This window comes from Nycticebus coucang, chromosome 12 (genome assembly GCF_027406575.1).
Source record: "Nycticebus coucang isolate mNycCou1 chromosome 12, mNycCou1.pri, whole genome shotgun sequence".
Taxonomy (NCBI): domain Eukaryota; kingdom Metazoa; phylum Chordata; class Mammalia; order Primates; family Lorisidae; genus Nycticebus; species Nycticebus coucang.
In genome coordinates this window covers 90,966,451-90,986,926 of record NC_069791.1, presented here as the reverse complement: position 1 = coordinate 90,986,926, position 20,476 = coordinate 90,966,451, and the positions used below count along the sequence as shown (strand labels likewise).

The 20,476-nt window shown below is 40.8% G+C and overlaps 1 protein-coding gene across 7 annotated transcripts in view; it reads right to left on the bottom strand.

Annotated features, from left to right (window-relative positions):
• The window catches only part of DCUN1D3 (defective in cullin neddylation 1 domain containing 3), a 53,682-nt gene that overhangs the window by 31,928 nt on the left and 1,278 nt on the right, over positions 1-20,476 (bottom strand). The gene's annotated exons all lie outside the window — the stretch shown is intronic.

Below are 20,476 nucleotides of genomic sequence, written 5' to 3'. Positions count from 1 at the left end.
TTTTTTTTTTTGGGTAGTTTTTGGCTGGGGCTGGGTTTGAACCCACCACCTCCAGCACATGGGGCCAGCGCCCTACTCCTTTGATGCACAGGCACCGCCCGACATTTTACTATTATAGCCACTTAATTATGTCTTTTATGCATCTAAGGTTTGAATGTCATATATTACTTACACCTATGAAATACAAACATTCCTGGTTCCCAGGCAAACAATCAAATATAACAAGTACATTCATAAAACAGAAAGGATGTTCTTCTTTTAGTAAATTGCAAGCTCCAAAAGGGAGGACCTACATATGGTGACCTGAGAAGGGCCAACTGGCTCCCAAAAAATACTTTCAAAATAATCAAATGGAAAATTAGCACCTACAATATACCTAGTGCCCTGCACAAATTTATCTACATGTAGAACGCTAGCCGCTTTTAGGTAATGTCCACAAATAGTTACCTAGGTATCAGGTACCATTCTTTTTCCTTTTTCTTATTTATTTATTTATTTATTATTTATTTATTTATTTTTGAGATAGCCTATAGCCCAGGCTAGAGTACAATGGTATCAGCATAGCTCACAGCAACCTCAAACTCCTCCTGCCTCAGCCTCCAAAGCAGCCGAAACTAGGCACATGCTACCACATGTGGCTATTTTCCTATTGTTTGTAGAAATGGGATCTTGCTCAGGCTGGTAAAGTACCATTTTCAAATTATTTTTATACACCAACAATCCAATAACAATACTCTAGAAGGTAGTAAGCAGCAAAGTCAAAATCTGAAAACTTCTATTCTTTCTCAAAATTTAATATGGAGATTTAAAACACCTTTTTCAAACAAGCATACTATGATAGAATGGCTTTTTTTTTTTTTTTTTTTACTTTGGTGTGTATGAGTCTTTCAGTCACTGAGAAATGAACTTAGACTAAAGGTTTCAAATGTCAACCACAACCTTCACTGAGAAATACATGTTAAGTCCTGACCCAATGAACATACAAATACAGGAAAAATTTCATGAAAATTTACCCTTTAAAGAATTTACTCAATATATATTCTTCCATGATGTACTCTGATCTGTACTTTGTTTCATTTTATTTTTAATTGTTAAAATAACTATTTATAACCCATCAGTGAGATATGTTCCACAGTTTGAAAATCACAACCAAACTTGAAGATTCCCTCCAATATCTTTATTATACCAGGCATAATAATAGGAATTTTACAGTTATGATAGCATCTAATCTCCATGACTACCCAAGGAGATTGGAACTATTGCTATCACTATTTTATAGCTGAGGAAATAAGCTCAGAAGTAAAGCAACTTACACAACTACCTACACTGTGACAAAGAGAGACAAGCCCCCCAGTCTCATTCCTTCTGCTCTCCCAGTTTCTGAGCATTCTTTCAGTTAGGTGGAGAAATGTGACTACTTCTGTCCAGTGTGCAGCAGGCAGAAATGATACAGTGAGCCGTAAGCAGATGGGATATTTATCATTTCCAGGCCCATGAACAGAGTTGACGTGTGACATCTCCGCCATCTTTTTCCCAGTCATGATGAACTGAGACAGTAGAACCCACATAAGCCTGGGTCTCTGAGTGACTGTATGAAGCAGGGCACTGTTCTACCTACTGGCCTATGTAGGACAGGGAAACAATGAACTTTTATCAGAATAAGCCAAACTTTGTAATCTTTAACTCCTGAATATCAACCTCTCCTCAGTAATTCTCCAGTGACTTAGTTTAGGCCCCTACCATCTTTACTGCAGTATCTTCACAAACGGTTTACTTACCTCAAGGATGGCTCCCTTCAGTTTCTCATCCACATTGCCACTGGAACGATCTTTCTAACACACACATACCATTAATAATTTAATATTTCCCCTTTGCCCATAGAATAAAATCCAAACTTAAGGCATACAAGGTCCTTCTGGATTTGGCCTCATCTACTGTCACTATTCTCCCCCTCTCAATTCTAGGCACCTCAGCACTTCAGATCAAAACAGCTGCCATTCTCCAGGAAGTCACAGAGTCTCTTATCTCTTACACACACTGTTACCATGGCTTGGAATGCCTCCTTATTCCTCATTCTCTAGTCTTGCTCTTTTAAGCCTGGATCAGATTTTACTTCCCACAGGACTGACTGAGAGCCTTTCTGCCCCTCAGCACCTTCATTTTTAGCACTGCTATTTTTATAGCACTGCTTTTATAACGTTTTCTAATTGTTGTGTCTGGTGTTCCTCCCAGACTAGACTATAAGGTCCTTAAGAGCAAGATCTACAGTAGGCACTCAAATTTGTTGTAATGAGTAGCTGGCAACATATAAACACAATTCTTCCTGAAATACCATGTATCCGATCCTAAAGTCAGTTTTTCAGAAAAATTCAGACTACACACATATCCCACTTCAAATACAACCACAGAAGCATTAAATTCTGGCAGCCAAAATTTTCTAGCTTAACACGACTGGTTCTGAGTTTCAGATGTCCCCTATGAATAATCTGCTATGTATGAGAAAACCAGTCCTTTGCTCATGTATTTCTTCTTTTTTTTTTTTTTTTCTTTCTTAAGCAATGAGGTGTCACCTTGTCACCCAGGCTGGAGAGTAGTGGTGCAATCACAGATCACTGCAACCTCGAACATCTGGGCTCAAATTATCCTCCCACCTCAACCTTCATTCACCTCCATCTCCTGAGTAGCTGGGACTATAGGCACACACCACCATGCCCGGCTAATTGTTAAAAAAAAAAAGAAAGCAATTGTTACAGATCAGGTGTTGCTTTCTTGTCCAGGCTGGTCTCAAACTCCTGACCTCATGCTATCTTCCCAAACCTTGGCCTCCTGAGTAGCTATTTTTTAACTTGAAAACGACAAAATTCAGTCCTCCTTAGAGAGAAAATATTTTAGACCGGTTGAGTATCAGTATCCTTTATCCAAATGTTTGGGACCATAAGTGTTTTGGATTTCAAATTTCAAACTTTGGAATATTTGCGTTATATTTAATACAAAAATCTGAAAGGTTCCCATGAGCATTTCCCTTCAGCATCATGTTGCCATTCAAAAAGTTTCAGATTTTGGGCTTCGTGCCGTGGCTCACACCTATAATCCTAGGACTGTGGGAGGCCAAGGTGGATGGACTGCCTGAGCTCAGGAGTTTGAGACCAGCCAGAGCAAGAGTGAGACCTCATCTCTAAAAACCAGCCACGCGGGTGGTACCTGTGGCTCAGTGGGTAGGGCGCCAGCCCCATATACCGAGGATGGCGGGTTCAAACCCGGCCCCAGCCAAACTGCAACAAAAAAATAGCCAGGTGTTGTGATGGGTGCCTGTAGTCCCAGCTACTCGGGAGGCTGAGGCAAGAGAATCACCTAAGCCCAAGAGCTGGAGGTTGCTGTGATCTGTGATGTCATGGCACTCTACCGAGGGTGACAAAAGTGAGGCTTTGTCTCTTAAAAAAAATAAAATAAAATAAATAAATAAATAAAAAACAGCCATACATTGTGCAGGCACCTTTAGTCCCAGCTAACTTGGGAGGCTGAGGCAAGAGAATTGTTTGAGCCCAAGAGTTTGAGATTGCTGTGAGCTGTGACACCATAGTACTCTACGGAGGGTGACAACGTGAGACTCTGTTTCGGGGAAAAAAGAAAAGTTTTGGATTTTGGAGCATTTTGGGTTTTCAATCTTTGGATTAGGAATAGTCAATCTGTATCTGTCTAGAAGCCTCAAACATTATTAGAAGTGTTTTTTAAAGTTTTGTTCTATTAAGCATAATTAAAGGTTTTTTGCTTGAACTGGTTATGTCACAAGAATTAAATACTAGAGACCTTTAGAACTTTGTCTTCAGTCAATCGATATAAAGACCATATGCAAACAGTAAAGTTGAAAATCAAAAAGGGGAGAAGCTTAGGCAAAACTGCTGAGAGGAAAGGAAAAACAGGTTTCCTTCCAAATGGGGACAAGGCAACAGGTAAGATTTTTTTACCTGTTGCCTAAAATCATCTCTTTGACTAGTAGAAGTAATGGTTGACAGGTAGAAACTTAGAAAAGCAAATGCTCTAATAAATTAAGCAATTTCAGTTATTTCATTAAAGAGGTTTTAAGGTAGGAGTTAAAGTCTTCTATTAAGTGCTTTTCTTTTTTTACTTGAATTTATCATGAAAGTTCAAGTTTCCAACATCCTAAAAGGACTTTATTTTAGACATGAAAAGATTCCAGATGAACTGAAAGACTATCTGACCATTAGAAGACCATAGTAAGTGGTGCTAGAAACAAGAATGGCTTAAAAAGGTATTAAACTCTACGTTATGTTTGTACACCTTTCCTTTTGACTTTAAGTTATTATAGTATCTGTTGGGTCTTGAATGTTTATACTTTTATAGAAATTATACTACATGGAGATAATTATTTGTATTACTGGAAAAGAATGATCTTCTTTCATGTGACTCTCACCTTTCAAAGCCCTACTGCTCAGGTGCCCACACCTTAACCAAGACATATGGAACCAATGGCAATTTCCCAAGAAAAGAAGAAAATAATCCCACTTTGCAAGACCTAGTCTGCAGATCAAGGGCAAACATCACAACCCCTGTGTGTCCCCTTTCAAAATTTATCAAGACCCATCAGCCATTATTTATAAATAATAATAAACTTCCACACTAAGGGACATGAACTGTTTGAGAAACCTGGCTGTCTACCCTCCACCCTGAGTAAGGAGGTCTTGTGATTTTTACATCCAAGGAGAAAGGTAAGTTGTATGGTTTGAACTCATAAAATCTACACCAAAGATGCCTTGCTCTATTACATGAATTAAATCTTAGTGAAAAGAAAGATTTTTAATCTTGCAGAATAAAGCCTTGAGTAAAAACAGGCATTTCCCTTTTTCCAATGTGCCCAATAACATAGGTAATGACCTCTCTCAGGAGACAACACAGTATGAATGACAAAATCAAATTTATAATGTATTAAAAAAAAAAAAAGACAAGACAAATTTATAACCTATGAAGACTTGAGGCCTGGAACACTAGATGCCACCTCAGTCGGGATCTGAGAGTTTCTTTTTTTTTATTGTTGGGGATTCATTGAGGGTACAATAAGCCAGTTACACTGATTGCAATTGTTAGGTAAAGTCCCTCTTGCAATCATGTCTTGCCCCCATAAAGTGTGACACACACCAAGGCCCCGCCCCCTCCCTCATTCCCTCTTTCTGCTTCCCCCCCATAACCATAATTGTCATTAATTATCCTCATATCAAAATTGAGTACATAGGATTCAAGCTTCTCCATTTTTGTGATGCTTTACTAAGAATAATGTCTTCCACTTCCATCCAGGTTAATACGAAGGATGTAAAGTCTCCATTTTTTTTAATGGCTAAATAGTATTCTATGGTATACATATACCACAGCTTGTTAATCCATTCCTGGATTGGTGGGCATTTAGGCTGTTTCCACATTTTGGCGATTGTAAATTGAGCTGCAAGAAACAGTCTAGTACAAGTGTCCTTGTGATAAAAGGATTTTTTTCCTTCTGGGTAGATGCCCAGTAATGGGATTGCAGGATCAAATGGGAGGTCTAGCTTGAGTGCTTTGAGGTTTCTCCATACTTCCTTCCAGAAAGGTTGTACTAGTTTGCAGTCCCACCAGCAGTATAAGTGTTCCCTTCTCTCCACATCCACGCCAGCATCTGCAGTTTTGAGATTTTTATGATGTGGGCCATTCTCACTGGGGTTAGATGATATCTCAGGGTTGTTTTGATTTGCATTTCTCTAATATATAGAGATGATGAACATTTTTTCATGTGTTTGTTAGCCATTCGTCTGTCGTCTTTAGAGAAAGTTCTATTCATGTCTCTTGCCCATTGATATATGGGATTGTTGGCTTTTTTCATGTGGATTAATTTGAGTGGGATCTGAGAGTTTCTTATGATGAAATCATGTAGAAACCTTGCATTAAATAAATAAAGTAGAAGAAAAATCTTGGGCTACACCATTGCCACCATTTTGTTGTATTTTAACCTAATCTCTAGTAGCAACACTTGGCACAGAAAGATATTAGACTGGAACCATCTTTATAACAATTTTTTAAAACTACAATTGAAAAACTAAGCAATTTATTACAAGGAGCTATACTAGATCCATGGTTTATTTCATTTTATTTTTATTTTTGCTCACAGCAACCTCAAACTCTTGGGCTCAAGCGATTCTCTCGCCTCAGCCTCCAAGGTAGCTGGGACTATAGGTACCTGCCACAACGCCCAGCTATTTTAAGAGATAAGGTCTCACTTTTGCTCAGGATGGTCTTGAACCTGTGCGCTCAGGCAATTCACTGGCCTCAGACTCCCAGAGTGCTGGGATTACAGGTGTGAGCCACCATACCTGGCCCAGATCCATGGTTCTTTATGCTGAGTTAATTCAGAACAAGATCACATAGACCACTAAACAAACATTGAGGGCGGCACCTGTGGCTCAGTGAGCAGGGCGCCGGCCCCATATACCGAGGGTGGCGGGTTCAAACCCAGCCCCCGCCAAACTGCAACAAAAAAATAGCCAGCCGTTGTGGCGGGCACCTGTAGTCCCAGCTACTCGGGAGGCTGAGGCAGGAGAATCGCCTAGGCCCAGGAGTTGGAGGTTGCTGTGAGCTGTGTGACCCCACTCTACCGAGGGCAATAAAGTGAAACTCTATCTCTACAAAAAAAAAAAAAAAAAAAACGTTGATAATGAAAGATGACAGTCTTCAGATACACATAAAATCTCTAGGGACTACAGATAATTAAGGATTTAAAAAAAAGAATCAAGAAACCAGAGACTACATCTGAAAAATGCTTCTGTTGTTCAACAGATACTCGGTTTTGGGCAGCACCTGTGGCTCAGTGAGTAGGGCGCCGACCCCATATACCGAGGGTGGCAGGTTCAAACCCGGCCCCGGCCAAACTGCAACAAAAAACAGCCGGGCGTTGTGGCGGGCGCCTGTAGTCCCAGCTACTGGGGAGGCTGAGGCAAGAGAATCACCTAAGCCCAAGAGCAGGAGGCTGTGAGCTGTGATGCCATGACACTCTACCAAGGGCAATAAAGTGAGACTCTGTATCTACAAAAAAAAACAAACAGATATTCGGTTTCATTCTGAGTTCTGCTGAAAAAGAAAGCACCTCCCACAATACTCTGCATCATTTCTACCACTACTGGTTTTCCTTCTCAAGACCTCCACTATGATGCATTATGAGCAATATGACAGAAAGGGAAACAAGATTTTAATACTGGCTGCGTCACTGTTAAACTTCATTTTAGAATACATGTCATACTGTCTCTTTAAATCGGTTTCCTGCAAGAAGTAATGTCCAGGTCAGCTCTTTAGATGGAACAGAGCCTCAGCCTTATAGAACATTGAATCCAGGCACTGGCGTGACTTCAAGAGACGTAGTTAGGCTTTCTTGTCCTCCCCAATAGAAAAAATGAGACCTAAGTTCCACCATGAGAGCTAACATCAAAGAGAGAAAGGAACTAAAGATCAATTCAGGTTGCAAGAAAACTACTAAAGGTAAATGAGGAAACAATATTACTCATTTTTTGATTATTAAAACAAAAGCTACCACTATCATCTGTGATCTTAAATTCTACACAACCTACTTATGGGTATTTTTGCCATGAACACAAAAATAACCTGCTGTACTGTGGCTATCACCACAAAGACTTCATCAAGTAAGGTGTGATATGCAATAGAATAACTGAGTCTTAGAATTTATAAAATTTAGCCATTCCTCTGCCATCTTTAGATATTACATATCCATTTACCATTCCAATCACCGTTCACCTAACATTTCTCTTAAAAGCTTAAAAAAAAAAAACCCATATCTACTGTTAAATAAAAAATATGGAAGGCCGTTGTTTTGGACTAAGCTCCTGCACTAGGACCAGACTAAAAATCAAAATGTGGTAACCAATGCTAAAGTTCCACATCCCCAAACAGATTATCTGACCTTCCCTGACCTGAAAAACCAGAAGAGATAACAGCCAATTTCCCTAACGGATCAGTTTAAATCTTCAATCATGATGATAATGAAGTTGCTACTGCCTTAATCCTTATACAAAAAAGGCAGCCTGAGGTAACTTGACATGACTAATCAGTTAGTTTTCTATTGTTCTGTCTCCTATTTCCTGCCTTATAAAGAAAGTAGCTTTGAAAGGACTAATGCACTCTTTGTTCTTTACTTCTGCTTTCTTCAGCCCTTCCCTCAATAAAGCCAACTCCCTCTCTCAACTCATGGGAATACTTATTCTGTCTTACACAGAATGAAGTATTGCCCAATTCTAGAATAGCAAATAAAGCCAACTGAGATCTGTAATCTAAATTTGTTATTTTGTCCTCTGACATGACTTTAGTAACAGCCTAAGCACCATCTATGTAGTTATAGGTATGATATGCTAATTATGTTTTCGATAACACTTAAAAAATAGAACTCATAAGGAAAACTATCCATAATGTACTGCCAAAAATCATCTCGCACGCCATCAGTGGTACAAAAAACACACTTAAATGTTCACTTCAGCAGCACACATATTAAAGTGTAACCAAAGCCACACTTTGGGAAAGAGTGATTTAGTTCTAAATCCTTTATGTCATAATTAAGAAAACACAGACTCTAAGAGATGTGACCTTTGCAAGTACACACAGCAACTGGTGACAGAGTTTAGCCTAAACTCACGGATTCAGTCCAGTGGTGGCCCCACTACAGTGGATTGTCCAGAGGGATGAACTACAGGAAAAATTAGAGACCCAGACTCTGAGGAGTTGCACCAACAAATGACCCTTTTAAGCAGTCAGTAAGCCCTTTGCATGTAGCTCTGTGGCTTTTTACTTTCTCTGAGAAACAACACACACAGCATGGTACTTGCCACTGACTCTCTCAAACATTATTAAAATAAATCTGTTTCCTGCCCAAAGTCTCATGTGGTTTTGCCCAATTCCTTGACTCTCAAAGCATACAGGCAAAAATTAAAAGGTCTCCTGGATCAGTTTCCCAGTTTTGTTTTTTTTTCTTGAGACAGAGTCTCACATTGTCACCCTTGGTTAGATGCCGTGACATCACAGCTCACAGCAACCTCAAACACTTGGGCTTAAGTTGGTGCTGAGGCAGTTTCCCAGTTTTTGATCCAACAGTAGTATCTTAGCTCCTGTCGCCATTGCTAGGCTCAAACAGTTTCCATAGGGTTTCAGGAGGAAGATTTTCCATCTTTGGGTTTTAGGCCAGCTTTGGAAACAGGCTGGAAGTTTCCATTACAGAGTTACTCATGTATTTCCCAGATACCCAGAGGGTAGATTTTATACTTGTATCAACTGTGTGCCTAGCAATGTTTTATACGCTGTCTCATAAACTGACTATAAGAGGAGGTAAAATGATATGCATAGTTCCTGGTCCTTGGGAGTGCCAATCCAGGTGGGCTTAGCTATGAATGCCATACCTAATACGTAGTAATAGCTAATGTTATTAAATGTTTATTTATATGCCAGGAATTATGCCTTATCCTTCAAAAGCACTGTCTTATTGAATCCTCCCAAATGTTTACTGTGATTATCCTCACTCTATACGTAGTATGTGGGAGAAAGGCTTAGAGATAAGTGGCTCAGCCAAGGTCAAGTGGGTGGTAAAGTTTAGACTCAAACCCAGACTGTCTGAGTCTAGAGCCTATACTATTAACCAATGTACTATGTATATACAAATTTTTCTAAAATTCACTAAAAGATAACACAAAATCTAAATACGACTCCTTATAAACTGAACTTATTTAGTGTATTAGGAAAGGTGTTTGCACCTGTGAAGTTCAAGAATATTGCACATTCTGAGAATAACATTTCATATTGATTGAGGGAGGCATCTGTTCCTTTGAATCTAAAGCTATTCAATTTGCAGTATCTAGATGCCAAGAAATACCCAATGTTCATTATCTATTAAATTAATCGACCTTTGGTATCCTTATTCCGTTACTAATCACAGGACACAAAACCGGAGCACTAATGTGGTGTAAGAAAAATATATTTGGTCATAATCCCAGATTCCTGCCAAAGCCCTAAAACCCATGGAATTTCCTGACTGGGTGTCCTTTGTTACTCAGGAAGAGACCCTTTAGATCGCATCAGAGTTTATGCTAACTACGTGATTTCAGGGTGGACCTGATAAATAGTTTCAAGTGAAGGGCCAATCCATAAAAACCAGAACAAAATTAGAGGTTAAAGCCCTACATTCTGTGCTCTGGAGAGGGAGAGTTGGCTAGAGACAGAGTTCAATCACCAACCGCCAGTGACTATGCTTACAGAAGATAACCTCATTTAAAACTCTGAAATAATCAGGCTAGGAAAGCTTCCCGGGTGGTGAAACCACCCATGATCTGGAAGGGAGAATGGCGCACCCAGAAGGTGCATGGGCACTCTGTGCCCCTCAATTCATTCCTTGCCCTATCCATCTCTTCCATGTGCCTGTACCTCAGTTACATCTTTTACAACAAAACTATAATCTCACATAGCTTGCTTTCTTGAATTCTGTGAATCATGCCAGCAAACTATCAAACCTGGCATGGCAAGGTAGAGGTTAGGGGGAGTGTCATGGGAACCCCCATATTTGTAGTTGGCCAGACTTGAGAATACCCAAGACCTGCAGCTGGCCTCTGAAGTAGGATAATCTTGTGGGACTCAGTCATTAACATGTGGGGATCTGCGCTAACTCCAGACAGTATCAGAACTAAATTGTTAGACACTTAGTTGCTGACCAAGAACTGTTGGAACTATATAATTAATAACCACGGAAAAAGAGGCCCACATTAAATTCAACTACACTGATGCTTAGAAGCCACTTCCCTGCTTGATCCAATCATTAAATCCACGCCTGTCACCAATTCAGAGCACTGCTTGCCATTTTCAGCACTAGTAGGAAATCAGGCCCTATGGACAGATCCATCCTGGGTAGAGTGCTGTGGCATCACAGCTCACAGCAACCTCAAACTACTGGGCTCAAGTGATTCTCCTGCCTCCACCTCCCAAGTAGCTGGGACTACAGGCACCTGCCACAACGCCTGGCTAAATTTTTTTTTCTTTTTTTTTTGGTTGCAGCTGCCATTATTGTTTGACAGGGCCCAGGCTGGATTCAAACCCGCCAGCTCAGGTGTATATGGCTGGCGCCTTAGCCGCTTGAGCCACAGGTGCTGAGCCAAAAAAATTTTTTATAAGAAGACAGACTAGGGGCTCGGTGCCTGTGTCTCAAGCGGCTAAGAGGCCAGCCACATACACCTGAGCTGGTGGGTTCGAATCCAGCCCGGGCCCACCAAACAACAATGGCTGCAACCAAAAAAATAGCAGGCATTGTGGCAGGCGCCTGTTGTCCCAGCTACTTGGGAGGCAGAGGCTGGAGAATCGCTTGAGCGCAGGAGTTTGAAGTTGCTGTGAGCTATGATGCTACAGCACTCTATCCAGGGCAACAGCTTGAGGCTCTGTCTCAAACAAAAAAAAAGAAGACAGACTACGGTGGCTCCTGTGGCTCAAAGGAGTACAGCTCCAGCCCCATATAGCGGAGATGGTGGGTTCAAACCCAGCCTCGGCCAAAAACTGAAAAAAAAAAAAAAAAAAAAAAAAGACAGACTAAAGAACTAATTTGACCTGCTAAAGCAAACATGATATAAAAATATGAAATCAAGAATTATTTGAATAGTTTTACCTGAGATTTATTTCACATTTTCCTAGTTCCTGCAACTACCTCAATACTTGACATTTAACTGTTCCCTTTGAATAGCAGACAATGAATGGCAAGAGCCACCGCCTAGTATTCTCTTCATTATGTATCCCAACCCAAACAACTCTAATGGACCCAGGCACATTACAACCCCTCTTGTTTATCGACTTCTGATTTACCAAAATAAAGTTGTAAGAGATATCAAAAAAGCTAGCACTCTATCATCACTGACTAGTCAGTCCTGAAGACCAATCTGCTCAAACCAGCAGTTGAGTCCCAGCACTCATCCCTTCTTGGCAGACACACTTTCTAGTTGGAGAACTTGGGTCAGAACCCCCAGTCAGGGCCGCTGAGCTTGCTCTGCTCAACTCTGCAGGTCTTTGTACCCCTCCTTGTGAGTGGTGTTCCCTGGAGCTAGACAATCTTGTGAACCAGCTCCTTCCCTACCCACTGTTCTCCCAGAAAACTCTATTGGCATTTTCTACCCTTTCCTAGCGGAACCACTGATGGGCATTATTTCTCTTTCCCTTCTACACCCAGTCCATAATACCACAGCACCACCACCACCCCACCACCACCCTCCCAAAGGCCTGTTCTCCTACACACACTCTTCCCCACACCTGAACTACCTATGTAAGGCCTCTGGAAAAGTCTTTAGACTTTTCATAGGTTAGGAGATCCCCAAGCAGAATTCTTACCATGGGCATGAGCTAAGACCAACTCTTTTGAGCAAATGACTAGTTATTTCAAAGAAAAACTAATTTTTTATTTTTATTTATTTTTTTTTTTTTTGAGACAGAGAGTCTCACTATGTTGCCCTCAGTAGAATGCCGTGGTGTCACAGCTCACAACAAGCTCACACTCTTGGGCTTGAGCGATTCTCTTGCCTCAGCCTCCCAACTAGCCGGGACTACAGGTGCCCACCACAACCCTGGCTATTTTTTTGTTGCAGTTGTCATTGTTGTTTAGCAGGCCCAGGCCAGGCTCCAACTCATCAGCCTCGGTGTATGTGGCTGGTGCCCTACTCACTGAGCTACAGGTGCCAAGCCAAGAAAAACTAATTTGCTAAGAGAAAAAGCCATGAAAACATTCTTACAAGTGGACACAGACCTGGGTGAAGCGCTCAACTACAACTTGAACTTTACCAAAGAAAACACAAACAATGTAACCTAATCATTTGTACCCTTATATTAATCTGGGGGAAAAAAAAAAGTGGACACACAGCATTCCCTCTAACGCTCCTAACTTTCGAATTCTACTTACTAAGAAGAAAATATCACCACCACAGGGAAAAATAACTCCTCAGAGCGCCTGAGACTTCCAGCATGTCCCTGATCCTGCCTCCTAGGACCCACTCTACTGGAGTCCCAGCACCTTCACTGTATTCCCCACCTCCCCCTCCTATTTAAACAGCACCCACTACATAGTTACCAAGAAGATATAAAGCAAACTTTTTTTTTTGGTAGAGACACTTTCACTTTATGGCCCTCGGTAGAGTGCCCTGGCATCATACAGCTCACAGCAACCTCCAACTCCTGGGCTTAAGCGATTCTCTTGTCTCAGCCTCCCAAGTAGCTGGGACTACAGGCGCCTGCCACAACGTCCAGCTATTTTTTGGTTGCAGTTCAGCCGGGGCTGGGTTTGAACCCGCCACCCTCGGTATATGGGGCCGGCGCCCTACCGACTGAGCCACAGGCGCCGCAAATTTGCTTCACAGACATTTTAAAAACCTAAGGGATGTATATCCACTGTGGTATTTCCAGAGGCACTTGAAAACTTTTCTGTCAACGGGTACACCTGGGTTTTCCTATTCAGATTCCGGGGCAGGTTACTGGGAAAAGGAAGTACACAGTTTAGCATTTTATACAGGTGTTCTCTAAAGTGTGGTCACTTTCAGAAATATTCTGAGGGAAAAAAGGCCAGCTCTCCTAAGTATCTACCACCTCTTCTAAACTAAGGAGCTTCCCATCCCACTACCCATTAATAATTCTACCTCAGATATGCTTCATTGCAAGGAGACTTCTCCAAAAGACTAATAGCTTATGACAAAATGTCTGAGTAGAGAGAACCCAAGAATAGGGAAGATGAAGCACCGAGGATTCAGTTAAACCCAAACTCTACCAAGTGCGTACACTAACTTGTTTGAAAGAGGCAGTGTAACTAAGAGAACAAGAATAAATGCAAAGAACACCTGATTGTAGTATGGCAGCTGCCTGAACCTTATTCTGTAACTTTAAACAAACTTACTTACCTTCCTCGATCTGTGTTCACATTAAAATCACAACTTTTCAACCTTCTTTCAGCCTCACAACATTTTCTTCAACTGGAATCTTACAGGGAAACCCAATATAACACAACATTATAGTAACTTCTCAGAGGGAAGCAATAGGTGAAATGGAAGAAAAATAGCAAAATCCTCTCATCTCTGCCACAATATACTCCAGCAATGGCCCCTGAGAGAGCTCCTCAAAGCCCAACTTGAAAAAAAAATCACACCAGATAATTCCAAGGTTCTGCAAGGGTCTGACCTCTTCTTGCTTCTTCCTAAATTGGAAGAAGAGGAATTAACTACTTTCAATATAATAAATATAATGATTTGAGACTTGTTCGGAATCAAAATTATAGGACACACACCAACACCCTTTAGGCAAACACTGCATGAAGTGCAAACCCCTCACAAATAAAAGAGAGCTCAAAGTGTAACAGAACTCTTTTGCTTGACTGTGTGTGTGTAAGCAACCTGCTACTATACTAAATAAGGGGGCATATCTTTCCAACACACTGTCCCTGGACTGACAGGCAGAGTGAGAGGCAGTGATTACAAGATGCTAGAAACTCTCACACTTGCAGTAGTACTGAGACCTTGATAGGTCATCAGATCTGGGCTGAATCTATAGGCTTCAGTGGTACAACTATTTCCAATCATGAATTCCTGAGGTTGTGCCCTCAGCAAAGCACAACAGAATTGGAACACAGATGATGCTACAATTCAGCCCCAAACCCAACAACACAGCACAGCTCAGAGGACACTCTTGAGCAAGGCCAAGCAGGCAGGAAAAGTCACTAACATGTCTGTCTTTGCTTACAATCAGGTTGGCATCTATGCCCTGGGCAAAGGTGACCTCAAGATCGATTTGCCGAGCTTTCCTATTCTGATGTATAGTATTGAAAGGTCTCATGTGCATACATCTTAAATGAAATGATTTGGCCTTTCTCCTCCTGCCATTTCTTCCTTTCAGCATTAACACATCTTCAAAGAATTAAGTCTGAGCCACTTCCAACCTTTTCTCTCATTATTTCAGTGCAGCAGGCAGGCCCTTTGCACAGGCAGATTCACCCAAGCACAGATCAAAATATTGAGAAAAAGGCCCAGCGGGTGGCTCACGCCTGTAATCCCAGCACTTGGGCAGGCTGAGGCGGGTGGATCGTCTGAGCTCACAGTTCTAGACCAGCCAGAGCAAGAGTGAGACCTTGTCTGTAAAAATAGCCAGGCATTGTGGTGGATGCCTACAGTCCCAGCTACTTAGGAGGCTGAGGCAAGAGAATAACTTGAGCCCAGGAATTTGAGATTGCTGTGTGCTGTGATGCCATGGCACTCTACTGAGAGTGACAAAGTGAGACTGCCTCGAAAAAAAAAAAAAAATCAGGAAAAAAAAAATCCTAACAAATAATGTAATTTTTTAAGAATACAGTGTAACAACTATTAACATAGAATGTACATCGTATTAGGTCCTACAAGTAACCTAGAAATTCTTTTCTTTTTTTTTTTTTTTTTTTTTGAGACAGTTCCTCAAGCTGTCGCCCTGAGTAGAGTACTGTAGCATCGCAGTTCACAGCAACCTCCAATTCATGGGCTTAAGTGATTCTCTTGCCTCAGCCTCCCAAGTAGCTGGGACCACAGGCACCCACCACAACACCCAGCTATTTGTTTTTTTGTTTTTGGTTGTAGTTGTCATTGTTGTTTGCCAGGCCCGGGCTGGATTCGAACTGCCAGCTCTGGTGTATGTCTCTGGCGCCTTAGCTGCTTGAGCTACAGGTGCCAAGCCAAGAAATTCTTGACAGTATATGAGAGAATATATAGAGAGGTTATATGCAAATACTACATCATTTTATTTAATTTTTTAGAGACAGGGACTTATATGTTGCTCAGGCTGGCCTCAAACTCCCAAGCTCAAGGAATCCCCCTGCCTCAGCCTCCTAAGTAGCTGGGACTACAGGTGCATGCCATGACACTCAGCATTCTAAGCAATTTTATACATGTATAAGGGACTTGAGTATTTGTGAATTTTGGTATCCACAAGGGTCCAGGAACCAATCCCCTAGGATACCAAAGGGATTTAAATTGATACAGTAAACTCTAGTTTGTGATTACTCTCTAATTAGTCAAGTGCTATTTAATCTCCTTATCCCTCCCAAGAGAAAGAGCATTCTCCATCACCCAGAAAAACATACACAAAATCTAGTGAAACTAGGTTTTTTTTTTCTTTTCTTTTCTTTTTGAAACAGTCTCACTGTCACCCTCCATAGAATGCTATGACATCAGAGCTCACAGCAACCTCAAACTCTTGGCACAAGTGATCCTCCTGCCTCAGCTTCCCAAGTAGCTGGAACTACAGGCACCCAACACAATGCCTTACTATTTTTTAGAGATGAGGTATAGCTCTTGCTCAGGCTGGTCTTGAACTTTTAAGCTCATGCAATCCACCTGCCTCAGCCTACCAGAAGGCTGGGATTATAGGTGTGAGCCACCACACCCGGCTGAAACTAGATTTAAATTGAAGGACACTAACTCAAACCTAATCCACTGTGCAAAGAACTTGGAACACTACTCCAACATTTAAGGAGAACTGTTATCACTGGTATCAATACCTATAAACACACACAGAGGTAACTGTAAATTATCTAGAGCTGGGGAAATGGGAGTTACCACATAATTACTATTGTTTCAATCTAAGTTACCACTTCTGCACCTTAGGACAATTAACCCTCCTTACTGCAGCACATACCAATGGTCCTTGACTTCTTCACGTACCTATATAACCCTCCTGTGTTTCACTTTCAGTTTAGTATTAAACAATTACATCAGATATTCAACACTTTATTATAAAGTTTTTATTTGCTCAACTGTAGGCCAATGTTCTGGGCATGTTTAAAGTAGGCTGGATTATAACAACTAGTAGCTTAGGTGTATTAAATCCATTTTTCCACTTACAGGATCTTCAAGTTATGACAGGTTTAGGGGACCCTGACCCACCGTAAGTAGAGGAGCAGCTGCATATCAAAACAATATCAAAATCACATTAACTTTAAGTCATCTAATGCAATGCAAAACCACTTACCTGCAACTCCAATAGCAAGTGGCATCAACTGGCTTTCTAGTTTGCCCACCTTTCAGAACAGTCTGTCCAAAAGCTCACAAAGTCTGAGAAATAAATCCACTTGTATCCTAAATTAAAAGGCCAGCTCAGCTCCAAGAATCCGATTCATTTAAATTTGCAGATTCTTTCCCCAAATACAATTAGTGGCCAATGTAGGTGTCAATGGCTTCTCTCTGTGTTCAAGTCCCCTCCTACCCATCCACCCCCTTTCAAAAATTAGAAAAGAGCCACCAGTCTCCAAACTGGCTGATATTTCAGCCTACAGGGTATTTCCATACTGGAGTTATAATAAACCATTGAAATGAAGATGAATAGTGCACAGCTTAATAACCCACCAGATAGAGAGCATTTTATGGCCAGCATTAGCATATAAAGTTAAGTCCAAAATCTCTACCTGGGCCAAAAACAAATACACACACACATACATACATATACATAGAGGGTACCCCAAAAAATGTACACACATTTTAAGAAAGGAAAACACTACATTAAAATTGTAACACTTAATACATAGCAATAACGAAAGATGAACACAGGTCATGTTGAGCACCTCTTGTAATTGCAGAAGTCAAACATGACTTAAGTACTACAAATTTAATATGATTTTTCCTTTCTTAAAACGTGTACACAATTTTTTGGCACCCTCTGTATGTATGTATGTATGTATATATACACACACACACTGTTGTCTCCATTCTTATCAGTTCTCCATTCCTTTGAGATAAACTCCTAAGTATGAAGGTGGAGTCTATTGTTTGCCTGTTCCTAGCTGTTCACTTTAGTACTTTGCTTGAAAAGACTTTTTGTTTGCAGTCAAGTCAGAATTCAGTAATTCAGTACGAGGATCTGCTCCCTCTCTTTCATTACTCCAGGACTGCCCAGAAAGCTCTATTCAAGTTGATTTTAACAACCCATCTACAGGTGCTACTAGAATATTAGCGCCTAAAACAGGTGACAAGTCCTCAATTTCTGATTCATTTTTCCCAAACACTAAAAGGTTTTATTTGGCATTTCTAATCGTGAGTTTACAGCGAATAGCCCTAGCAACATTTAAGTCTCTCAACCGCCTGGCTCAAAGAGCCAATTCACTCAAAGAACACACTAGTCACTGTTGTGGGGTTCAAAAGAAGAAAAAAGCATATTCTTTCTGTTTCAGCCCACTGAAAGATAGCTCAAGAGGGTCAAATCAAGGAGGATTCTTGACTGGGCAGTTCAAGTGGACAATCTGGTCAAGGTGAGGCTGAAAAGCAGCAGAATATTAGAGATAAATGCCCCCAATAGAAGGCAAAACTAGGTTACATCCCTTGGTTACAGGCCAGCCCAAAGATGCCAACATAGTGGAATGGAGCCCTACAATGGTCATTTATCTAATGTAATCCACTGAGTGAACTTTTAACACCAACCTACACTCAGCTGAGTGTTATTAGTCATGAGGAGGACAAGACAAGAGTGGGACTATTGCAACAGAAACTCTGCTTCCCTACAATGAACAACTTGAAACTTAGATCCTGATGGTCATCTTTGTAGACTGACAGGGGTTTATTATTAACACTTGCCCAATCCTCCGATCTTAAATTCATGTAGAGCTGGAAGCAAAGAAAGATTCATACTAGAACCCAGAGGACTTATGCAATTTTAAATAGCAGCATATAATAAGAAAAAATACTTTAAGGAAAAAGGTGTGCCCTCAAATGAACATCTTGCTGAAGTTTGAACATGTAACATGAGCTCTATTTGCCAGAAAAGACCCAGGTGATCACTGCCTCCTCCTCTCCCAGTCTCAGCAGGGTGACTTGTTTTACTACAATAGTCTAACAGTACCTGCAAAGAGAGTAAGAGATAAGACCCTAGGAAAGGCAACAGAATAAAAAAGCAGCAGCACTTTCTACTTCCTTCTCCTTCCGATTCTTACTTTGCCCATCTACTCTGAAGCCCACTTCTACCTCTATGACCTTGTTTCTTCAGCCCATGCCCTCTTCACCCTGTCTCTTTCTTCCCAGTCCCTAGAACTTGCTAAACTTATTCCAGCCAGTTTCTGTACTACCTGTTCTCTGAACCTGAAAGGCTCCTCTCCTTATCTTTGCATAGCTGGGTCCTTCTTTTTATTTAAAATTCAACTTATGTGTCACCTCCTGGGAAAAGTCTTCCTTGACTGCATCACACTTTCTATCAGATCACTCTTATTTTTTTCAGTATCTAATCAAAATCTAACTTACTTATTTATTATCTGCCTCTCTGTTCCCACTCCCCACTCCAATGTAAGCTCCCCAGGGGATAGACCTTTTGCTTGTGTCACCTTGGTACGCCTACTGCCTGAAACTGTCTGGCACTTAGTAGCCAGTTTTATTCAATGGCAAACTTGGTTCCAAATCAACTAAGGTAAGAACAGTAGTCATTCCTTTGTTGTATTTCTGCGAAACATCTAAACATACCGTTACTTGTACAACCAAGTTTTATCAGGCCTAAAAGCCCTAATAAGTAGGGTGGGACTCTCTTGCCAGCATCAGAACACCCATTATGATAATTCAAGCAACATGCATAGGAAGCTCACTTACAGAGGACAGGATTTATGGGCACTTCCTATCAAAGGACCCCTAAATTTAGGCACTGTCTAAAGTTCTTCAGAAAATAGTTTCAGATTCAACAAAAGATTTCCAAAGAATTTATCAACACCAAAACAAAACTCATTACATTTCCTTCTGACATCTATATGAAAGCCTAGAGGAGTGCTACTTGATGAATTTTTTTAAGCCAAACAGCATATCAACAAAGATACTTTCTTTCCATTCATTCTTTGCTTTCCTCAAACAATTTTCTCACACCCTTTATTGGTTTGTATTTTTTGTATTCTTCTTTAAAACAAACTAAACAGATCGCACTGTGTCATTTAAGACCATCTATACACAAAGAATCAGCTAAATAAATAAGATGAAAATAAGCACAAGCTGAATGTGTCACTAAAGATTTGTGTGCCACACACAAAGGGAGAAAACGATAAAAGAGCTATTGTCCAATTGCAGAAACAAAAAAGTAATATGGGGTTTTCTGTTCTCTGAAGTGCATCATGAAGAGTGGGTGGAGAGAAACACAGAAATCCAGAATTAGCCTAGCATCAAATCATTTTGGGAAGAGTTGACAACATGTAAATTCCTCACACATAAAGTATTTAGAGCAAGAGACCTTGATTCCTTGGCTATGATGCCATTTAGGATTCCTTGCAAGGGCTTAAGAATTCCAATATTCATAAAAGAAAATGCTCATTATAATTAGGAGCTACCAGGCATTGAGAGGTACTCCGAGGTGACAGCCTATAACTGAAGTATTTCAAAGCATGCAGTTAAGATCTGGGATAGAGACTGAACACCAAATTTAAAAGAGATAACCACGGTACTAAGTATCATAAAGG